The sequence below is a fragment of the Malus sylvestris genome, chromosome 17, assembly GCF_916048215.2.
Source record: "Malus sylvestris chromosome 17, drMalSylv7.2, whole genome shotgun sequence".
NCBI lineage: Eukaryota > Viridiplantae > Streptophyta > Magnoliopsida > Rosales > Rosaceae > Malus > Malus sylvestris.
The window spans coordinates 7,382,060-7,405,093 of record NC_062276.1 but is presented as its reverse complement, the minus strand read 5'-3'; the positions used below and the strand labels follow the sequence as shown (position 1 = coordinate 7,405,093).

General features: G+C 42.5%; 1 long non-coding RNA gene across 2 annotated transcripts; it reads left to right on the top strand.

The window, feature by feature from the left end:
- The first annotated feature begins 4,653 nt into the window (after positions 1-4,653).
- LOC126610843 (uncharacterized) lies at positions 4,654-13,747 on the top strand. Of its 2 annotated transcripts, XR_007618624.1 has the most exons (4): positions 4,654-4,799; positions 4,973-6,174; positions 6,535-6,638; positions 13,380-13,747. It is a non-coding gene; the product is annotated as an uncharacterized LOC126610843 (long non-coding RNA). The 2 variants fall into 2 exon arrangements; XR_007618623.1 differs by lacking the exon at positions 13,380-13,747 and having other exon boundaries at positions 6,535-9,893.
- Positions 13,748-23,034: the final 9,287 nt, after the last annotated feature.

Below are 23,034 nucleotides of genomic sequence, written 5' to 3'. Positions count from 1 at the left end.
ATGATGGATTTTCAAGTCTACACGTGGATAACAATTGGGTGACGTGGAGAGCGTATGGCCGTTTGGCTTCACACGAGGACAACCTGCTCTGATACCATGATGAAATTGGGGTTCCACCATAAAACCAATTGGCAATATGAGAAGTAGCCCAATATCATATAAGCACATAGCCAACATTGTCCCTCACCAATGTGGAACAACTCTTAACAAATATATAGTTGTGTGATATAATTGGACCGCAATTTTCTGGTGGAAAACAAGTTCAGATCCTTCTACATTCACAATTTTTCTGGATTTTTCAGAAATTCGGAATCTAAAATTGTAAAATTGAGTTGAGAGAGAGAGGGGGACAAGATCCCCAACAATGTCGAGTAACGGTGACAACCTGGACGAGGATGAGCTCCTCTATAAGGCTCTCAAGAAAGAAGCCCAGCGCGACGTCAAGCAATTCTCCCACTCTGCCCCGTCGCCAATTATGTGCAATAGTTCCACTAGCAACCGCCGCGGAAAATTGCAAGAAAAATAGGAGGGGAGAACAAAGAGGCAAGAAAAAGAACCTAAGATTCTTGAGCAAGTGATGTGAGAGGGACGGGAGAGAGCGATGAAAGGAACGGAGAGAGCAAGCGAGCAAGAGTGTTTTCTACCTGACTAAATAATACAATGGTTTCAGAGTGTATAACTAAGTGGGTGTACATTAATTGTATAAAATAGGTGGGTCTGGACTATTTAATCTGGTGATTATTTAATACATATAGATGCCAAACACCCGGCTCCGTACTATTAGTCCAATCCGATGCTTTATACAGCGTACCAAACGAGACCTTAGAGAATTCATGTACTACCCATTTTTTGGGTAAAGAAGGACAAGGTTGATTCTAGCACTTATACCAACTATTATTTTAACAAATATAAAATTGTAACTTCACCATACCTCAATATATTATATTCAACAGTTCTCGTGTATAATTTGTACACAGTTTGCCGTTTTTGCAAGAAAACAATAATTGAAATAAAAAGCAAAAATGAAAAAAATAAAAATAAAAATGCTGAATAGCCCATTGCTCTTTGGTGTATATGTGTCTTATACGTGGGTATGACTTTCCACATACTTTCACATTTTTGGCCTGTCACAGTCGTCATTTCTTCTTCCAGTTCAGACCATGGGAAGCCTCCCCATCTCGTTATTCACTGCTCATACAAAGCTTCTAGCAGTCTAAATAACGGGATTGCTTGCACGTATATACCAATTCACTCTTCCTTAGGTTTACAAATCTATTTATTCAACTTTCACTACTAAAGTTTTTAGGTAAGCAACTGAGCCTAATTGAATTGACATAAAGAGCTTAGAGAAGATAGCTCAAAACTACACCATCTAGTTATGTGAGAATTAGCTGCATAACGTCTACGAGAGCTTCAGAGAAGGGAGAAGAACACACTAGGTCATCCTCTAGGGTTATCACTATCGACCAAGGACTCGAGGAGGCGAACTCAAACATATAGCTAACTTGACGACCTTCAAGTTCTATAGAGCGTCCATAGAATACTCCTTTTTGTGGTGTAATCTCGTGATGTACGTATGTGTAGAAGACAGAGATTAGAATTCGATCCAAAGTTTTCCGCTAAAAGATTTAATTGACTATCCCTCTATATGAACACAAATCCATTTGGAAAATCCCATCTTTTAAAGGGGATGGGGCTTGAGCTTTCTTGGTGGGCCACTAAAGTTCTAACGGTTGGGTGGGATAAACAGTTGGTAATGTGTGAATGAGAATCCCATTATCTCCACCAACCAAATTTTCTTGTTCCTTTTTTTTTTATCCGACATTTTGCTTTATTAGATTTGTCTGGCATCCCTTTGTGAGAGATTATGAGATCAATTAATTAATAATGACGTACTTGGTGACTGCTAACCTCATTGCATCCGATCTCGCACTCACAGTTTCTTCTAACATATTAACTGATCTACAACGTGTTCATATTCATATTGCTCTACAATGTGTAAAAGATTTAAGAATCGACGCTAAAAAGAAGCCTAGACAAATAACTGAGGCATGAGGAATACGTGTTTTACCGTTGAACGCACCTGAATCAGACCAACATAAGTTGTGAAGCACGCTCATTTGCCAAAATAATAATAGTTGTAAATGAAGCCTTGAAGCTAGGACATCTGCAGATAAGAATTGTGAAATTCAAAGAAGGAAGTTCTTTTAAGTTATATAAGGTATCGTTTGGTATGCAGACGGAACGGGACGGGACAGGACGGGACGGAACGGAGAGGGAGCAAAGATGCCCTCGGATGGAAACAAGGAGGAAGAAGAAGGAGACGGAGAGGTTATAATTTTGTGTTCCATGGACGTGGAACGAGTCGTTCCAAGGGGGTGAGGTGGAACGAAAATTCACCTAAAATTCGTCCTGTGGAACAGCGCGTTCCACCCGTTTTAGGCCCACCAAACATGGGACGGAACGCCTCGTCCCACTCTGTTCCGTCCCGTCCCACATACCAAACGGTACCTAACAGACATCGCCAAATTCTTGTGCATTTGATTTTACTCTGATCACAGTGTTATTATTTTTCGTTATAAATCCAAATGTTAAAATGTGTTTAGGAAAGGTAACATTGTCGAAGCTTTATCGAACTTCTGCCAAACTAATGGTGACTGCATTATTAGAAAAACTGACAGATACTTGAGAAGAAGAACCAACAACTTCACTATTGGAATTTTTATTCGTTGAAAAAGCAGGCGCTTTGGATGGTGGCAGAGATGTAGCTTCATTGGCAAGCATATGAATTACTGAGGACATTGTTGGTCGATCATCTGGAGCTTCTTCAACACATAAAAACCCTACATTGATACACCTCAGAGCTTCATCAGGCGCACATATCCCTTACTGATTCATCTATCACTTCCATTCCTCTACCTTCTTTCCATAATTCCCATGCCTATATAAGTTTAACCACATAAATTATATAGTCATCAGTCTCGCATAACTATATCCTAAGTTCTTAAGAGTCACTTCCTGAAAAAAATTGAAAACAAATTTGGACTCCATTGGAGCCGACCTCTGAGTTTCAATTACCGATGTGTGGATTTACAAGTGTGAACCACTAAATGGAGTTACACTTAAGGGAGCATGTTAGCAGTCCTACATCGGTGGGGGTAAAGAAAAGCAATGACTTTATGTTAGCAGCCTCACATCGGTGGGGGTAAAGAAAAACAATGACTTTAAATATAATTATCTCACTCTAACTAATACCAAAGCCTTTTGTGGTAAAACTCCACATCTGAAGCATTGGGCAGGTGGTAAAGTTTGGGATAGTATCGGTGTCATTAGAGTGAGACCCCCCGACACGTCGATCTAAAAGAATTCAATAGTTAGAACTTTAATACTGACCCATCCAGCAAGAGTTGATGAGTGTTCAAAAGCATTTTTTTTTTGGAAAAATTAGTTTCCGGTCCCTAGTTTCTAATGTCCATTAACTAAGACCTTATCAATTTTTAGATTTTGATCAAAGTCCCTATCATTAATATATTAATGAATTACATGTAAGTTACATAATTTTTATATAAAAAAAAAGTAATTGATTTAGAGTTTTAATACTCACACCCTTATTAAACTCTTAATTAATTTTCAATTCAAACATTTCCCAAATAAAAATAAATAAAATTAGAATAAGTTTGTACCCATTAAATTTTTATAAAAAAATTTCAATTTTTTAAGCTTATATGTATCCATTCTTAAATATACCAATTTGTTAAAAATGTACCCTTTTTTAATTTAAAATGTACCCATTTTTTTATATAAAATTTCATTCAATCTTTTCTCTAATCCATTTTTTAACTTATATGGATACATTCTATTTTCATTGATTTGAGAATGTATCCATGTCAAGTTTAATAGAAGAAATTTAATAATGTTATTAAGGCTTATTTTTTTTGTGCTTTTGAAAAATATACCCATGCTTTGGTACAATAATTTTTTGATTAGTTTTGATGAACGTACCCATACACACACACACACACATATACATATACACACACACAAAATATATTGGAGAGTATAATTCATCTTTAATATTTTTAATCCCATAAAATATGGGTTTCATTTAAAATCTTATTAATATAAATAATTACAAATTTTATTTTTAATTTAAAAATATAATAACCTACATAAAAATACATTATTACATTAATGTGAGGGACTTCAATCAAAAGTTAAAAACCACCAAAGTTTCAATCAAAGAACATTGGTAGTTAAGGACCGCATTTAAAGTGTCTTTTTTTTTCCACTTACTATCTCCAACATCAACACTCCAAAACTAAATACATCTAATTTCTCAAAAAAATGGCCATAGCGTGTCTACTAGCCGCTGCACGTGAATATTATCAGTAAGTAGCGAAGTAAGCAACGACAGTTATTGAATAAGGTTTAAAATGACTGAAAACATGTGCGACTCATATATTTATATCTATATATACTAAAACCCAAACATTTGGTTACTGTTCATTAACAATAAAATGGCAAAAATGTCCTTTGATTCAGCTTAGTTTCCTTTTTATTACCTCATTTGTGCAGTGAAAAGTCGGTTATGCCCTTCGTTGGGTTCTATCTTCCTTATTTCTTCTCCCCACAGTTTCCTCAGTCTATATCCACACTGCTTTTTGTTTGGTTTCCCATACCCATTTCAGCTTCTCTATCGTCTTCAAAGCTCCCGGTTTTTCTCTTTCGAATCTCGCCTTCAGTCGTCCCTTTTTCTGTCGTTCTCACCTTTTCGTTTCCTCAGTCAACACCGAATCAGTGTAAGGTTTTTCATCTTTTTAGTTTTCTTTTGTTTCGAACTGTAAGTTTGATTTTCTTAGATTCCAAAGTATAAAAAATTAAATCTTTATTTGGGCGAATTTTTTAACCCAGTTTGTATTGTGGCTTTTCATGGGTGGTTAATTTGAATTTAGAGGTTTTTATTTGGTCTCAGATGCACAGATGGTATATGGAAGAGATGCAGGATATCATCGGGGTGGAATGTCCTCTATTAATTTTTTTGAAATTAATTTGGGGTTTTGTTTAGCTTTGCTAATTATGGAAGAGATGCAGGATAACAAAGGGTGTGTTTTTTGTATTCATCTGTTTCCTCTTTCTGGAATTTTGTTTCTCAGCCCTTTCATCTCTCTGCAGTTGGTGATTAAGGGGTTGTTTGTTGCTGGGAAATGATGGTTGCAAGTTGTTTCTGTTTTTTGGTTCGGTGGTGGTAGATTTTTTTTACTCGGAGGACGCATCGTTTCCTGCAAAGTTTTGGGTCTTTTTGAATACAGATCTTTGTATTTTTCTTTGTAGTTTTAGAGCAAGGACTCCTCATTGCATATGCCGAACTCCCCACATGCAGCATAAACTCAGCATTGTTTTTGTGGTCGAAGCGAAACCAAATTCCATTGGAATTCGCCAACCATGTTAGCTGCTGACTTGTCCTGAGGTAGACAACACAAATCGAGCTATTCTCTTAGGATCATAAAGAGAATATGTGAAATAACCTTCATTTTTGTTCGAGCCATAGCTGAAATTGTATACATAACTAAGCCTCATTTCAGGAACCAAGCTAAAAGAATTAGAACTTTCGTTCCATAAACCGCTGGTCCAATATTGTGTAGACCTATTCCACAGCATATGATTTGCAGTGCTCCCCGGGTTAAGAGAGAAAAGACCTGGTGCAGGATCCTCGTAACTCTTCCATGAAGTGAGAATTTGGGTTTGTTGGGAAACAATGCTGAATCCAAGTCTACTTCCTGGTAGCCATGTATGGGTTGGAAAATCAAAACTTTGCCACAAAAACTCAGATGTAGACCCAGCTTTTAATAACACAAAGTTACCGCTATCCAAAAGCAGTGAGTGTATAGAAGCGGAGGTGCTGGAGGAGGTCCAATTTGCCGACCAAATTGAAGTTTTGGATTCACTAAATAGAACTAGATTACGATCTGAGATCCTCAAGACTAAAGAAAATTTATCAGACACTGGTTGTTCCCAATTGCTCCTCAGACAATAGTGTGGAGCCAAAAATAATCACAAGACGACACGTGAATTTTTGGACAAAAGAGGACAAAAATACCCTTGAGGTACAACGGGATTCCTACGTGCGAGTAGCAGGCAATTATCATTCAACCAAATCAAAAGTGTCCAAAATAGGTAACAAATTCAAAGTTATTTCATTCATCCTAATCCTATATTTTCCACAAGGTATAAATTACATAACCTCCAAAATATTTATTTCAAAAATGTGTTGATTAACCAATTAATGGATTAATTGCCTAATTAATCCATTAAATCACACATTAAACCATAAGTTACACCCTATGCCTTATATATTGGCCCCCATTTTCACCAAAACCTAGTTCCATACTCTTACAAAACTTCCAAAAACTCTCTAAATACTTTTCTCTCTAAATTCTAACTTTGACATTGGAGGTTCTTCGGCCAAAGCTCTCTCCATTCATCGTGGGCGCGTGAGGCTCTTGACCTTGACCTAAGGTGTTAATTGTTTTGTAGGTGCAATTTTGTCCAAGAAGAAGAAGGCAGAAATTTGCATCCACAAATTGGTGCTTTCATTAAGAGTTGAGATCCATACTTGTAGAAGACTCTCGCGCACAAAGGTTTTTCTCTATTTTCTAGTCCATTTGAATATTTTTTCATACGTTCTTATTATTAGAATTTTTTATTTGCAAGGGTTCTTTGATAAAACGTATAAGAAAAATTATAATGGCTAGAAATTTAAAAAATTCCACAAGTGAAAATTCTAATACTCAAGAAATGGGACTGCGGTGATCCACGAGGCTAAATGTGGTCATAGGCGGAGTGGTACCACCACTACGAGGTTCCACCATGGCCCAAGCCGTGCCATCCAAGCTTGCACGGGCCCGAACCCAAGCCTCGCATTCGCATGCATCACGCACTGAGCAGCTTGCTCCCGTCGAGCAGCCCACTCCCATGGCACAGCCTGTTCCCGCCGAGCAACCTACTCCCAACGAGCAACCCATTCTTGTGACCCAGTCTGCTCTCGTGGCCTAGTCTGCTTCCGCAGCCCAATCTGCTCCCATGGTTTTCCAAGCAGCCCAAGTCACCCCAAGACTATCTCAACCATTCGGACCTACCATCGAGCCGGGGGTATTCTCACCATATTTTTTCGCGGATTTGACATTTCCCAACTCAAATCTCGCGCTCGGAGTCTACCACCCTTCCACTGCCCCAATGAGGCACATTCCTTCCAAGCTCTTCCAATCCAAGTGGCGAACAACACTTGTCTTAACAAGTCATAGAGTTGACGAGCGCCCTTGCACAGCAAACGATTTTGGTGAACCAGCTCTTGCAGTGCACTAAGATGCAACGTGCCCCAGACAAGTTTTCCCGAAGTAGGACAAGGGTAGACGAAGAACCTCTCCAGCAACGTTCCAGCAAGCAGCCACTCGACCAACTACGAACCAAGCGTTCGGGCAGTGTACACTTCCGACTGGGCCCTCGAGATAATGTATACTCCCGTCTTAGCGCGCGGAGGAGCGTGCACTCTCGATTAGGCCCACGGACGAACATACATTCACGGTTGGGGTCACACTCTGATAGTCAACATGAGAAACCTTCCAAGCGAAGTGTTAATTTGTGGCTAAGCTCGCAATGAGCATTATTCACCTCACATCTGAGTAGGCAGCACGAAGGACGGAGAAAAACAGTCACCCAATATGGCTTAAGTTCAACCGGCAGCCTGCAAAGAACTCGCTCCCCTCTTAGGAAATTGCTACATGCACTAGATCCGCGGCATAGACGAGCCAAACACATGGAAAAACATCTTAGACCAATAAGTCACGGTTGGGGGCAGCTGAAAGCTCCACTACCTCAACAAAGGCAAATTCAGAAAGAAGTAGAGAGACTATTGACCAAGCGATTGCGCAATTTCCAACGCAACGAAGTCACTGACGAGGCATTACGATGGAACATGACCAACATAAGCATGTCACCATTCATGGACGAGATCGAGCAGGCAGAACCTCCACGCGAGTTCAACATGCCTCATTTCACGTCTTTTAAAAGGGATCAAGACCCGGAGAGACACTTCTATTATCCAAACTGGAAGTAGTGAAGGGCTTATTCGCATGTTTGACGGTATCTGAAGCAGCAATAAGCTCTACCATCATACAAGAAGAAATGGGGGGCCGACTACCTATATTCCACAGTTCAAAAGCTTTTCTCGATGTTACCAAAAATTCAAAAGCTAACTTTGGCGATAGTTGTTGCAACTTGGAAGGTCAAGTTTTATCTTCAGACGCATGCAGGCATCCTCATGACGCACTATTCCGCCCAATCCATACACGCGACGATAAAGGTGTAGACCCTGGCGGATGTAAAGTTTTCTAACGAATGCAACAACTCGGCCCAAAAGACACACCAAAGGTAGACGAACACTAGTAGGGCATACTCGGAAGCAAGTTTTGTCCTCGTCACCTTAAAACATTCTACATAAGAGCAACATGTACCGGCAGTTGAGTACCACCTCCTGCTGCGCACCACACGGCCCTAGCCGACCCTTGCTCAGTGACGCAACAGAGCGGCCCAACGATGCCCCGAAAGTAGCCGAGCACAGTCTAGCCGCGCATGCTCCACCCAATGGAGACTTCTGGCATTTGCATGTCGAGAGCAGACGTGGCCCTTGTCATCCCAGGTGGTTCGATGCCCGAGCAGGCGATCATTCTAGGTTTCAAAGCATCCAACAATGAAGCAGAGTACGAAGTCCCACTAGCAGGCCTTCAAATGACAAAAGACTTTGTGGTAAAAAAGCTTTCAATTCATTCTGATTCCCAGTTACTCACCAGCTGAACTACTGGGGGCAAAGGCAAGATGATCGTGGCAACCGACTACTTCACCAAATAGGTAGAAGCAAAGCCCATGACGACCACGATTCAGACGGACATAAAGCACTTCATATGGAGGAACATCATTTGCCGATTTGGCATCCTTTAATCCATTGTCACTGACAACGGTCCGTAATTCGTAGGCAAAGATTTGGCGAAGTTCTTCCAAAAATATGGCATCAAGCAGCACATGTCTAAGCCAAGATATTCTCAAGGCAATAGGCCGGCCAAAGCATCCACTAAGATGATCCTCGACTGCCATAAGAAATCCCCTACCAGTAAGAAAAGAAAATGGCCAGACGAACTCCCTGGATGTCTATGGGCATATCGCACCACCAAAAGACGAGTAACCGAAAGGAGATGGCCACAAGCTTAAATCTGGCAGAGGAGAAGTGCAAGCAGACTATCACCCGCATCGCAGCTTACCAGCAACAATTCTTCTCCAGCTACAACAAAAGAGCCAAGATCCGGCAGTTCCAGCCTAGAGTTCTAGTCCTAAGAAAAGCCTTCATCATTGCCCGCGGAGAAGGCTAAAAAAAATGGATCTCATCTGGGAAGGTCTGTACAAGATCAGCAGAGTAGGCGACAAGAGTAATTACACCCTCGCCACCATGAAACGATAAAAAAAGATTGAAAAGTGGTGGAGGGCCTACAATATGAAGAAGTACCATGTGTGACCTCCCACTACATCAAAGCCCGAAGACTCATAAAGCTCGACGGGCACCACCTCACAAGCCGATGACTATCCAGTTGTTATGCAATTCTTACCTTACAGCTAAGTTCTCATTTGTTTCACTCGTTTTTCAATGAGGAATTCAAAAGTAATCATAACTTGGCTCGGCTGCATGCTTGCAACAACTGATCACTCTGGCACTTCAAAAGAAGACTGCACCCTTCTTAGGGACTCATCACAGGAATTGCGGCCCCCGAATGACCAACCATGCTCTCTAGTGCAAGAGGGTAAACCAATTCCCCAACACCCATATGAGTCAGCTCTCCAAGACGAAAGGATAAACTTTACACTCCGAATATCCAGACGTGGATGAGCCTGGCTACCCTAATATAGCTAGATGCACGATGGCTTGCGCCGGGATTCCTAGAAGTAGCCACAATGGTCTTTTTCAAGGCTTAGCTAACTGAAGGATTTTTGGTCTCTTGGCCTAATCCGTAGGGAACCGGGCCCTAGAGAATGAGGGGGCATATTATGCAGTATGCCCTACAGACGGCTGCCCTAGAACCCTAAAGCTGCTACCAAGTGCACTAAGGTAGCCTACGATTTCCGGAAGACTGCCTACGGCTTGCCCTTCGAGCAGTAAAGCCGCGCTAGATTTATATAACCGCACATTCTTGTGAAAGGTTAAACAAGCTAGCGCGCATATACGAAGTTTTATCCACTGCCGACATGCTACGTAGTCGATAAGCTTCACCTCTGCCAAGCACAGAACAACATACACCAAGTCCTAAAGTGTTGTCATACTTGCTATGCAACCTACGGAATTGGAGAAAGCCAAGGTTAACATCCTAGTGGTTACGCGCACTTGTCTACTTCTGTAAGTAAGGCATTCGGCTGCCAACCTATGTTAACAACTTGGCAAAGTTCTACACCAACATTTACGGCTACATAGGCTACGCTAGCTTATCTGCTTATAAAAAAGTAGCATGCCTGTCATTGGTCTATCAAGTCTAAAGGTTAGGGCATGAACAAAAGAAGCGAAGATGAAGAAAGCGAAATAAGCATGTTTATAAACAATTAGCAAATGTCGAAGAAGTTTAAGCAAAACAAGAGCTACAAGGAAAAGCATATAAAATCCTAAAGGCTACCTAGAAGACTACAGCAGCTTGGACATCCCATGACTACTCGGTCGCCACACCTTCAACAGCTGTGACACTTTTAGCAGTGGCATCATCCTGCACTTCTCCCCCGACTGCCCCAGCCTGAGCACTAACTTCTCCGACTACTTCATCAATGGAAGCTCAAAAGTAAAAACAAGTAAGTCTTCCGGAGAAATAGAAAAGGTCTCGAAACCTCAAGCACATCCTTCTCACCCTTCAGCTGCTTATTCTTCTTAAGTAAACCAACACGGACGTGCTGCAGCTCATCCACTTCCTTCTTCAAACTTTCGTTGATCTTCAGTACACCTTGAAGTTCCAACACTTAGGGTTCAAGCCTATCAACGACCTTCTTGAAGTGAATCACTTGATTATAAGCAGCAATCAACTCTTCATCCTTTGCATAAGCAGCGAAACAAAGCTCAGAAATTGCAAACTCAAGATCTTGAATCTGAGGTATGTAACATCTAATCTCCTTTTCTGCACTTTCATTCTTAACTTGGATCGCGTCAAGCTTAGTCTCAAAGTCAACAATATCTTGGCGAACGGTCTCAAGCTGCAGAAAAGTGAGGGCAGAAATATTAGACCTTTTCAAAGCAACAAGCTCAAAATCCAACATCTTGATCTCTTCAGCTGAGGAATAAGCTTCAGCTGCCATAGTCTTCGCCACCTCCTTGGCAGCCTTGCTATATATGCATCATAGCAAGCAAAGTAGACCTTCTATATTGGGTCGTATGCTTCGCAAAGGAACTTGGGCAAACAACCTTTCTACCGCCATCAACAAACTTAACACAAACGTCCATGTCTTCAAGAAGATCTAGTTTCAAAAGCACACAGATCTCAATAGCCTCCCTAAAAGCAGGTTTAGTGGATTTCTCACAGCTGCCCACGCGAGCAGTCTCTTCCTTCCTAGCAGGCGAATCAGTCTCAGCAGCAAAATGAGTGGGCCTTGGCGCCACTTTAGCAACAAAGTCCACCTTATCGCTATTCATAGTAGCTAGCCTCTCCAAAGGTGAACCGGACTTAGCTCCCAACAGACATCTTGGTATAGACTTCAGCACTGGGGGCATAACGAGACCTTTATGCTAAGCAATCCTATCAGCAATCGTACTAGCCATTCTCGACATAGCAAGCGCCACAGGCTCAGATCTAGCAGCCTCATTTTTTTTCTTCCCAATGAAAGAAGTTATGTTAATTACAAGCATATCGGCAGCAGGCAGACCCTCATGAGTAGCAGAGGAAGTCTTCAATTTTTCTCGACCAGCATCTCTTGAGCAGGCGGGGAAGATATCTTCTTTCCAACTTCATTCATAGTAGGCTCCACGACAACGATTAGACGAGACAATGCATCCGCCTTGATCCTCTTTACCTCATCTTTCGGGAGCAGTCAACCTTTCTCCCGGCGAAGAGAACTAAGCAGCCAAAGCCATTCACAGTACTCAACAGGGGAGCTCAACCTAGCATTCCAGCAGGCAGGAGGCCTGCATGCCTAGCATTCCAACAGCTCATGAAGCCCGTGACTTTCTCCTTTCCTTCAATCACTGGCCTAACCCGTGTCAGGACCAAGAGCCCAAAAAGACATGAGCCATGCAGCCCGTCTAGCACTACATCCCAGCACTTCAATCCACGGCCCCTGCCGCACAAGCTGTCCTTGGCTCTAGCCAAGCTAAACAGCCCAAGCAGTGGCCCTTGCCACGACACCTCCTCGGCCCATGCCGAGCCGACTCCTAGCCTCTGCCAGCTGACATGCCGCACCACCCCAACTGCTGCCCCACAATAGCACTATCCAAGAAGAACACAAGAAGAAATTAAATTTTTCTTACATCGGTACGGCACGGAGAAGATGAAGAAATCAACGAAGGACGATCATTTGCACGGGCAAGATGTAGAAGATTGCTAGAGGAGAGGGAGCAAATATCCTTTAAGCTCTCTCTCTCTTGTAGGGTAGAATAAATCGCTCTCCAAAGTTGATTTAATAACCCACTTAAGGTGGACTTAAATAGGCTTTGAGAGAAATTTATTTCATTTTCCTAGAAGGACCTAATTTCCTATTAAAGAGAGAATCTACATCAAAATATAAAGTAATCCTACGTTTCCGAAAGCAAGATGATCTCTACACCTGCTGCCCTTTCCTATGAGTAGCCCAACAGGTGTGGGGGCATTTGTGGAGCAAAAAATAATCATAAGGCGTCACGTGAATTTTTGGACAAAAGAGGACAAAAATACCCTTGAGGTACAACGAGATTCCTACGCGCGAGCAAGGGGCAATCATCCTTCAACCAAATCAAAAGTGCCCAAAATAAGTAACAAATTCAAAGTTATTTCATCCATCCTAATCCTATATTTTCCACAAGGTATAAATTACATAACCCCCAAAATATTTATTCCAAAAATGTGTTGATTAACTAATTAATGGATTAATTGCCTAATTAATCCATTAAATCACACATTAAACCATAAGTTACACCTTATGCCCTATATATTGGCTCCCATTTTCATCAAAACCTAGTTTCATACTCTTGCAAAACTCCCAAAAACTCTCTAAATATTTTTCTCTCTAAATTCTAACTTTGGCATCGGAGGTTCTTTGGCCAAAGCCCCCCTCCATTCATTGTGGATGCGTGAGGCTCTTGGCCTTGACCTAAGGTGTTAATTGTTTTGTAGGTATAATTTTGTCCAAGAAGAAGAAGGCAGAAATTTGCATCCACAAATAGTCCTCTCATATGCTACTTGTTTGGAGTACCATATGCCTACATAGAATTTTGAAGAATCACCTGGACTGAAAAAAACCCAGCTCAAAAATCCCGCCTGCAGAGGCAACCGTTTGATCGCGACAAAGAGATTGATTTTCATTGATGGTGTGAACCGCAAGGGAAGGATAGACTTTGAGATATAGGAGGCATAAATAAAGAACTAAAAGCACCAACCTTTGCTTTGCTATGGTACTCATGACTACACAAAAAGTTTGCAGACAAGAAGGATAATGTATATGTAGTTCCAGAACTTCAAATTTATGGAAACTTACAGCAATAGTTGAACAACCATAAAATTTCAAGGCAGCCTTTCAGTTGCCAAACCCCGTTCATCAGCAACTATAGAGATAGATCTAGATCCAGATCTCTTTACCCTTCCGTCGCCCAACCTTGTCCCTCATTTCGCCTGATAAAATGTTACATTTTTCTCGACGAACTCTAAACCTTAAACCCTAAGTCACCAAGGAAAGGGAGAAGTGACCAATGAAATATTTAATTAATTAGGTTTTCCCGACAAAATGGTTCGTCGAGCCAAGTTATGCTTACCAACATACAAACCATTATTCTGTCGGGCAAAATATGTCATAATACGTTCCAATTTTTTTTTCTTGACATGAAAACTTTGTCCGACAAAGGTTACTTTGCCTGTCAAACGTTTTCGCCATCTAAAGTCTAGGGAAAAAAAAATAACCAAAATGTTCACCACTTTTGCCCCACCAAAGTTTTTATTTCGTTAAGTAAATGGTAATTTCTGGTAATGTGAAGTACTCCCCTTGATGTATGTAACTGAATATTTCCTTTTTTTTTTTTTTTTTTTGAGTAACTGAATATTTCCTAATTGCTTACTAAGGAAAATAACTAAAACAAGCCGGTTACGAAATAAGTTGAACTAGTTGGGTTGTGCTAGTACAACAACTGTAATGTTTCATTGGTTCGATGTGGATTTGAAAATAAAATCAAACCACACATGACCGTGCTCATTTAGACATTGTTAAGTTTTTTTTTTCTTTTCAATATGGTTTTTTTAGCTAAAATGGCTAATGAGATTTGCATAACTTCTTACTTTGGTTCCTAAGATTTGAAATCAATAGAATTGGTTCCTGAGTTTGTCCACAATCAATCATTTTGGTCATTCCATGAAAATTCTCCATAAAATAAGGAGAAAATGACAAAAATATCCTCAATTTTTGTCAAATCATTTTGGCCTATTATTTATTAAATTGAGGTTAATTTTTGTCATTTTGATCCTTATTCAACATAATTTTTCACCCAAGAACTAAAATGATTGATTGTGAACAAACTCAGAGACCAATTCTATTGATTTCAAATTTTATGGACCAAAGTAAGGAGTTATGCAAATCTCATGGACCATTTTGGCTAAAAAACCCTTTAGTATCAATAGTTGTTGGCGTTACCTTTTTTTAGAAAATTTGGAAAACCAGTCATTGGTTAACAAATTAAAAGTCTTCATCCTTTCTCTGAGAATCAACTCAATGAGTACTCATTTCCTCATTGATAGTTAAAATTCTAAAATTCCAACGAAAGGTTTGACACAAAACCAAGCGCAGTGGCTTATAATATTCATACAGCCGACTCGACTTAGTGAGATAAGATTTTGTTGTTATTGTTGGTTATTACTGTAGACATCGAAATTTCGGTAAATAAATGTTGACCGATAAATCAAAGTGTCAACGCTCATGTATTACATAAATTTTACACGTAGCGTGTGACTCAACGAAAATTGAAATGAGTTGGAAAAGTCATCAAACAGGACACGTGTCAACACCTGGCAGAAACGACTTATTTCATCTGGGATATTATATTCAAAATTAGGCCTTGGAAATTTCTATAAATAGAAGGCTAATTCATTCATTTAGAGAAGGAGGAACCAATTGATATTACACCTTGAAGCTCTGAAGCTCTGAAACTCCGAAGCTCTCAAGCAAATCCCGAAGGATTAAGAAAGCCCTTTTCATTCTCCATCAAATCGTCCTTCAAGATCAAGCCCCGACGCCCCTTGAAGAAAGTGTTCTTCGTTCTTCGTTCATCATTCTTCCAAGATCAAGCCCCGACGGCCCCTTGGATCAACAATCATCCACCTTCAAGATCAAGCTCCGACGGCCCCTCGAAGAACTTCCACCAAATTCAAGATCAAGCCCCGACGGCTCCCTTGGATCAACAAACATCAACAAATCCACACGTCCAACCGTTCTTCAAGATCAAGCCCAAAAGCCCTTGGAGATCCGTTCATCACTGTTCTTCAAAAGATCAAGCCCAAAAGCCCCTTTGAAGATTCGTTCAAATCCACACGTCCAACCGTTCTTCAAGATCAAGCCCAAAAGCCCTTGGAGATCCGTTCATCACTGTTCTTCAAAAGATCAAGCCCAAAAGCCCCTTTGAAGATCCGTTCAAATCCACCTTCAAGATCAAGTCCACATGCCCTGGAAGAACGTTCATCCTTAGATCAAGCCCAACGGCCCTTTGGATCAATCGCACATCCACAAATCAACACCTTACGGAGATTGAATCAGAGGATCAAATAGAAGAGAGATTGTAACCCAAAATTTTCAAATACAAATATTTGTTTGTGCACGTTGTTCTTGTCTCTTTCGTTTCAGGAATTTTCTGTGTTCACAAATTGGCACGCCCAGTGGGACAATCTCTACCTCTCATCTCTTTCTCCGTTCAAGGAATCCAAACACACCTCAAAGTCAATGGCATCAAGCAAGGGACAAGCCGTTCTCGCAACCACTGAGGGAAGGATCCTAAGCACTTCCGCCGCAAACGGACAATCCATTGGCCCCACAACTGCTTCTCAACATGCCACTTCAAAGTTGGTGCCGCTAAAAGAGCAAGGGGAGCATCAAAGGTGTGAATCTGTCATCAACCTGACCTTGCTGGGTGCACCGAAGCATGCTGCTGAGGCACACAAGATGACATCCCAAAACAGCCAACGACGTTCTTCGTCAGCATCTTGGATGTCTAAAGGAAAGTCACGTTTATTGGTTGCACAAGTCATGACCATCGGCGTTACCTCCATCGAAGAACAACTGGCTCAAATGAATGAAGTGATCGCAAGGCTAACACGGATTGTTGAAGAAAAAGACTTGCAAATCGCTGCACTCGTCAGCCGACTGGAGCCACAGGACGACGAGAACCCCGACCCAGAGAATGATCCACTAAAGAGAAGAGATGACGAAGAAGATGAGCCTCAGGTGGAGAAAAACGATGTGAAGCCGGAGCCAGACCAAGCAGCGGCACTTATGGGATCTCTTTCTATCCAGCAGTTGCAGGAGATGATCACCAACACCATCAAGGCACAGTACGAAAGGAGCTCACATACCTCCTTGTTCTACTCAAAGCCCTACTCCAAGAAGATTGATGCCCTGAAGATGCCAAGGGGTTATCAACCACCAAAGTTCATGCAGTTCGATGGAAAAGGAAACCCAAAACAGCACGTTGCCCACTTTGTTGAAACTTGCAACAACGCAGGGACCGAAAGGGATTACCTCGCCAAGCAGTTTGTGCGCTCGCTGAAAGGAAACGCCTTTGAGTGGTACACAAACCTAGAGCCTGAGTCCATCAACAGCTGGAAGCAATTAGAGCGGAAATTCCTCAACCGCTTCTACAGCACCCGTCGCACTGTGAGCATGCTAGAGCTAACGAGCACAAAGCAGTGGAAGAACGATCCAGTCATTGACTACATCAACAGATGGCGCACTCTAAGCATCGACTGTAAAGACAGGCTCTCGGAAACCTCTTCAATCGAGATGTGCATCCAAGGCATGCAATAGGGTTTGCAATACATCCTTCAAGGCATTAAACCACGGACTTTCGAGGAATTGGCCACTCGCGCCCATGACATGGAGTTGAGCATCGCCCATCATGGGAAGAAAGAACGATCGCCGACTACAAGAACGACAAAGTTCTTGGGCCAAAGTTGGAGAAGATTGCGTGGAAACCCACCAAGGAAGCAATGACGGTCAACACAGCTCCCGTCAAAATCCCTACACGAGGCAAGGCGATTCAAACCGAAGCTTTTCGTGATCAAGAGATGCGTAGATGCACTTTGAAGGAGCTTGAGGAGAAGACCTATCCATTCCCCGACTCTGATGTGATTGCCATGTTGGATGACCTGTTGGACAAGAAGGTGATCAGTTTGCCTGAGTGCAGATGGCCGGAAGAGATGAATCGTACCGACAGTCTAAGATACTGTAAATTCCACCGCTTCATCAGTCATCCGACAGAAAAGTGCTTTGTGTTGAAAGATCTCATCATGAAGCTGGCTCAGAAAGGAATCATCGAGCTAGATCTTGATGATGTGGTGAAATCAAACTATACCACCATCACTTTTGGCTCTTCTGACTCAAAGTTTTCACTTCAACCGCTGGGGGCATCCTCCAAGACAAGCAAAGTTGAAGGATAGACTCAAGTCACTCCTAAGAAATTGCACAAGAAGTATAGGTCTCCTCCACAAGTCCGCCAATCGGAAAGGGGGCAAAGCAGCTCTTGTCAACCTTCAAAGCAACGTGAACGTGTTGAAGATGATGAAATTTCGACACATAGATCGTCCATCCCCATCACGATGCGTGATTTCTTTCCTGAAGACTTCTTCAATCACTCGGACAAGACTCCTTGCTATGAAAATTGCGAGGAACAACTATCACGGATCGTTTGACAAATTCACAAAGCTCCTTGTCCTCACGAGCCTAAACTGTAGGACACGAGGCTCCTCGCCTGCACGAGCCTAAACTGCATGGCACTAAGCTCCTTGTTCGCACGAGCCTAAACTGCACGAACCAAAGCTCCTTGTCCACAAGAGCCTAAACTGCAGGACACAAAGCTCCTCGCCTGCATGAGCCTAAACTGCATGGCACAAATGCTCCTTGTCTGCACGAGTTGAAACTGCGAACGACACAAACGCTCATTGTATGCACGAGTTGAAACTGCGAACGACACCAATGCTCCTTGTCAGCACGAGTTGAAACTGCGAACGACACCAACGCTCCTTGCCTGCATGAGCTGAAACTGCAACACGGCACCAAATGCTCCTTGTCTGCACGAGTTGAAACTGCAAACGACACCAACACTCCTTGTCTGCACGAGTTGAAACTGCAAACGGCACCAAAAGAAAATACCAAAAAAAAAATATATATGTATGTATTTGAACTACGTTATGACTTGATCTCTTCTTTGGAAGGGTACGTAGGCGGCTCGAAGATTCAATTTCGAGTTCAGTCATATCAAAATTAAAAAAAAAAAAAAATTTTATTAAAGAAAGTCAATTTTATTACAAAAGAATAAATAAATAAATGCATATGTTATTATGTATTAAAAAAAAGAAGGAATACAGTATCTGCAAAAAAAGAAAAAAAAAACATAAAAAAGGAATTAGGCCCCAGCCTCGTCTCCATCAACAGAAAGGGAGTCACAGCCCAGGCCTCCCTTCATTTCACAGGCCCGATTCTCTTTCCCATCCGCACAAGCCTCAGCTAAGGAACACAGCCCAATAACCAGGCCCACCTGTTACACACCAAGTCCTAAATCCCTCCTCCTTCCACTTCATTCCGTGACCTGCATCTCAACATCGACTCTTCCCCGCTCACTGATCCTCTACTCCGACAACTTCATCCCCTTCGTCTCTGCCGCTAATGTTGACAAGCTTCTCCAGTGCGGCGATTCGTCGAAAACTAGCAACTACAGATCCGTTAGCAGCATCCACGAGCTCAATCTCATCTTCACCGATGTGGTCTTCGACCCTTGGCGTCCTCCTTCCTCGCACCCATACCCAGCAACCTTTACATCACCATGGAAGTGAAGGACCAGTGAATGGGTCAGTCATCCTCGGCGGTCGTAAATTCAAGCTGCCGTGACAGCAACAACCACAACCATTGATCCAAGTCCAAAGCAACGGTCGTGATATCCTTGATGCTGCAGCCCGACGAGAAACGATCTGAGATCGTCGACGACGTGGCATCCGATTTCATCTTCGATTTTCCCGACAAGTGTTTGGCCTGTATATTCCAGTCCCTCGGGTCCGGCGACCGGAAACGTTGCTCTCTGGTTTGCCGACGGTGGCTAAGGATCGAGGGATAGAACCGTCACCTTCTCTCCCTCAACGCCCAATCGAATCTCATCCCCATAATTCCTTCGCACTCTCTCCCCCCAAGACCGCCATACAATGCCGTCACAAGATGGAGAAGCACCGGAGGCGCTTTTGGACTGAGAAAGAGCGCGCTTCCACTCATCCAGGTCCAACCCAGATCTGGAAAACCGCATCGCTGTTGAATATGGAGGTGGGTTTCGGGTTAGAAATGATGAAAGTTTCAGGTATTTAGCTGACTCTGATCCAAATTTGAGTGACCCATATGAGTCAACCTCAAAAGGTTCTGGATTCGGAGGTGGGTTTCAGGTCAAAAAAAAATATCTTGTTCGAGGTCCGAATTCAGGAGTTTCAGTTGGTTTTGATCGATATGGTAGTCGAGGAAGTGATGGTGGTAGTGGGTTTCCTTTAAAATCATTGGGGGATAGGAATTTCTGGCCTTCAGACTTTAGGACCAAAGTCTACCGCGTCCCGCCGCCAGAGAACGCAACCCGCTACAAGAATTACACTCGCCAGAACCCTCGCCGAAGTTCATGCCGCTGCTGCTTCTGCTGGCTCTTCGGCCTCGTTGCTGCCCTCATCTTCCTCTCCGCCGCCGCCGCCGACATCTTCTACTTCACGGTCGTGTCCACTGCATCTCTTCATTCAGGTTTAGCCAGAAGTACAGGCTGCAAAATCCCAAATGGAGGCTGTACTGATGGAGTTTGATAACTGACTCAAAATCGTTGTTGCTAATCAATTGCTGATTAGGAAACCAGAAGCTGCAAATTGCATCTGTTGTTGAAACTCACTCTCTTGGGGATTGATGTGTTGGTTAGACATCTGCTACTTCATGTACACCCTGATTGGGAGAGCTAGTTTGCTTGAAGCGACTGGAAGATAAGATAGCTTCTGTAGCTGAAGCACCTGGAAATGTTGAGACCCTGGAGGTTGGGTGAGCTGCGACACCACGTCCGACAGCTCATAGGAGCTCAAGTTTGATGACACGGTCTCTGACTCCACTGTAAACGGCAAACGGCTTGGCGAGTCCCTTCATGGAGGTGGACTTCGAGGGTTTTGTGGCAGCGCTTTGTGGTCTGGTAGGAAGCGCCCAGGCAGGCAGTACAGCGGCTGTGCAATGGCGGCGGTGCAAGGTAGCAAGAATGCGGTGGTGGTGCAATGGTTGTGTAGGGGCAGTGGCAAACATCAACGGCGAAGAACTTCAATAACCGCCGTCAAACGACTAGCCGGTCATGAAGTCTCGACTACAACTCTCCGTCCGCCTTCGTCCTTCCCTGCAAATTCCTCAACCCATCATCCAAATTTATATAAAAAAATATATAATAAAACAGGGGATGGTGGATCAAAGATGGGGAACAGCCCCATGGTAGATCAAAAGTCTCTGGTGGTGCATGGGCACTATGTGCAGAAAGAAAATTTTTTAAAGAAAGGTAGTGGCACCGAAAGCAGACGTAAAATAAATAAATAAATAATAAAGAAAAAAAATATATATATATATATATATAAATAAAAAAAATAAAAAAGGAAGTGGTGGGTGCATCCAGCACCAAAAGCAAAAGAAAAAAAAAAAAAATAATAATAATAATAAATTTTGCATTGAGAGAAATAAAATCCATTTTTATTTATTTCTCTGGAAAAATTACATAAAATTGCATTCTACAAAAAAAAAAAAAAATACAAATGTGCAAGCAGCAAACATAAGGGGGCCTTCATTGATCAGATTGCGCCTTATCACTCGGCGGAACCCCAGGAGGAGTAGGCATAGAAGGTTGATCATTTGTAGCTTCATTACGCGGTACAGCCCTAGAAGACGAAGGCAAATGCTGCTAGAACAAACCCACAAACCTCTGATGATCAAGTAAAATCTAACCATCAGATTCCTGCATCTGGTCAATCTTCCTCTTCATGTTTGTCGCATAGCTATGTGCGAGCTTATGCAACTGTTTATTCTCCTGCTTGAGCCCTCTAATCTCCTGTTTGAGACTCATCACTTCAGCCGCCAATGATTCAACTTGACGGGTTCGAGCAAATAGGCGTTGGGCCATATTAGACACAGAACCTGCACACTGCACACTAAGAGCCAGAGAATCCTTAACAGCCAACTCATCAGACCGTTTGGAAAGTAGTCTGTTATCTATGGAAGTGACAAGGTTTCGGGCCACCACCGCAGCGATCATATCATTCTTCACCATCGAATCCCCAACGGTAAGAGGACCAGTAGGGGATATGAAGGATGGGCGTCATATGTTGTCTGGAGAAGAAGGGACTGCCTCTTCACCAAGATTCAAGTCAAAACGACGGTCGGAGGGTCCAGACATTTTCAAAGTATTGAAGGAAGAAGAAAACGGACAAATCAAGATCTTAGAAGTGCAAGAAGGGAGTTTTCACAAGCGAAAATTTAAGTGTGCTTTGAAACGAACTGCATGCCTCTATAAAAAAAATCAGCACTCGACGGGATTTCAGAGATCGAAGAGGCGAGCTCAGAATTCGAAGAGGCCATTCAAAAATTGAAGAGGCAAGCTCGGAAATCGGAGAAGCATCTTGCTTTTCCAGACGCGTCGGCACCCGTCACACACAAACTCAGCTTTGCGGAAATCACGGGTAATTTGTCGAAGCGCCGATCCCAGATATCGAAGAGGCGCCAGTCTTTTCAGTCGCGTCAACACCTGTCATATGCACACTCAACTTTGCGCAAATCACGGACAATTTGTCGAAGATTTTTGGGTGAAGGAGAAAGCACGTAAAGTTTACTGTTCAATCATCCAACGGTTGCCGACACGAGTGAAAGAATAGTACCTCTACAGGTATTAAAGAACTTCCTATAACTGTCCACCTTCACCCTACATAGCGAGGCAGACATACAGAACATTTCTTCATCTTTGAGAATGCCTTCCCAACAAAGCCTCTCGAGTCACCCAGTGTTCCTTATTCCTTGGGGTACCTTGCAAGCCAATGACTCCAAAGCAAAAGTATCTCATATCACCAGGGTAGAAAGCAAGAGTATCTCATATCATGCGTTCTCCCTGTCCTTTCCTTTGTCCTTGTTCTTACTTACAAAGACAAGGATAAAGAAAACAATATGCCGGAACCTCCACTCAAACTCGGGTAAGGAACCGACTGCTTGGAACCCTTCCCTGATTGCCTACCTAGCACTGCTCTCGAGTACTCGTCTCCCACTGCTGCTGTACTTCCAAAGAAGCTGCCACATCTGCCTCGAGAACAGATAAGGCAAGTGAAAATGATACCTTGCAGCATGTGGAGATAAGGTGCAGAAGGAACAAGCAGAGAAGAATGCGGTCTACACAGTCAACTCAGCAGAAGGAGTCTGAACTGAGGAACTCGAGAAGCTGCCACATCTGCCTGAAGAAACAAGCAGAGAAGAATGCAGCATGCACAATCAACTCAGCAGAAAGAGTCTGAGATGAAGAACTCGAGAAGATGCCACATCTGCCTGAATAAACAA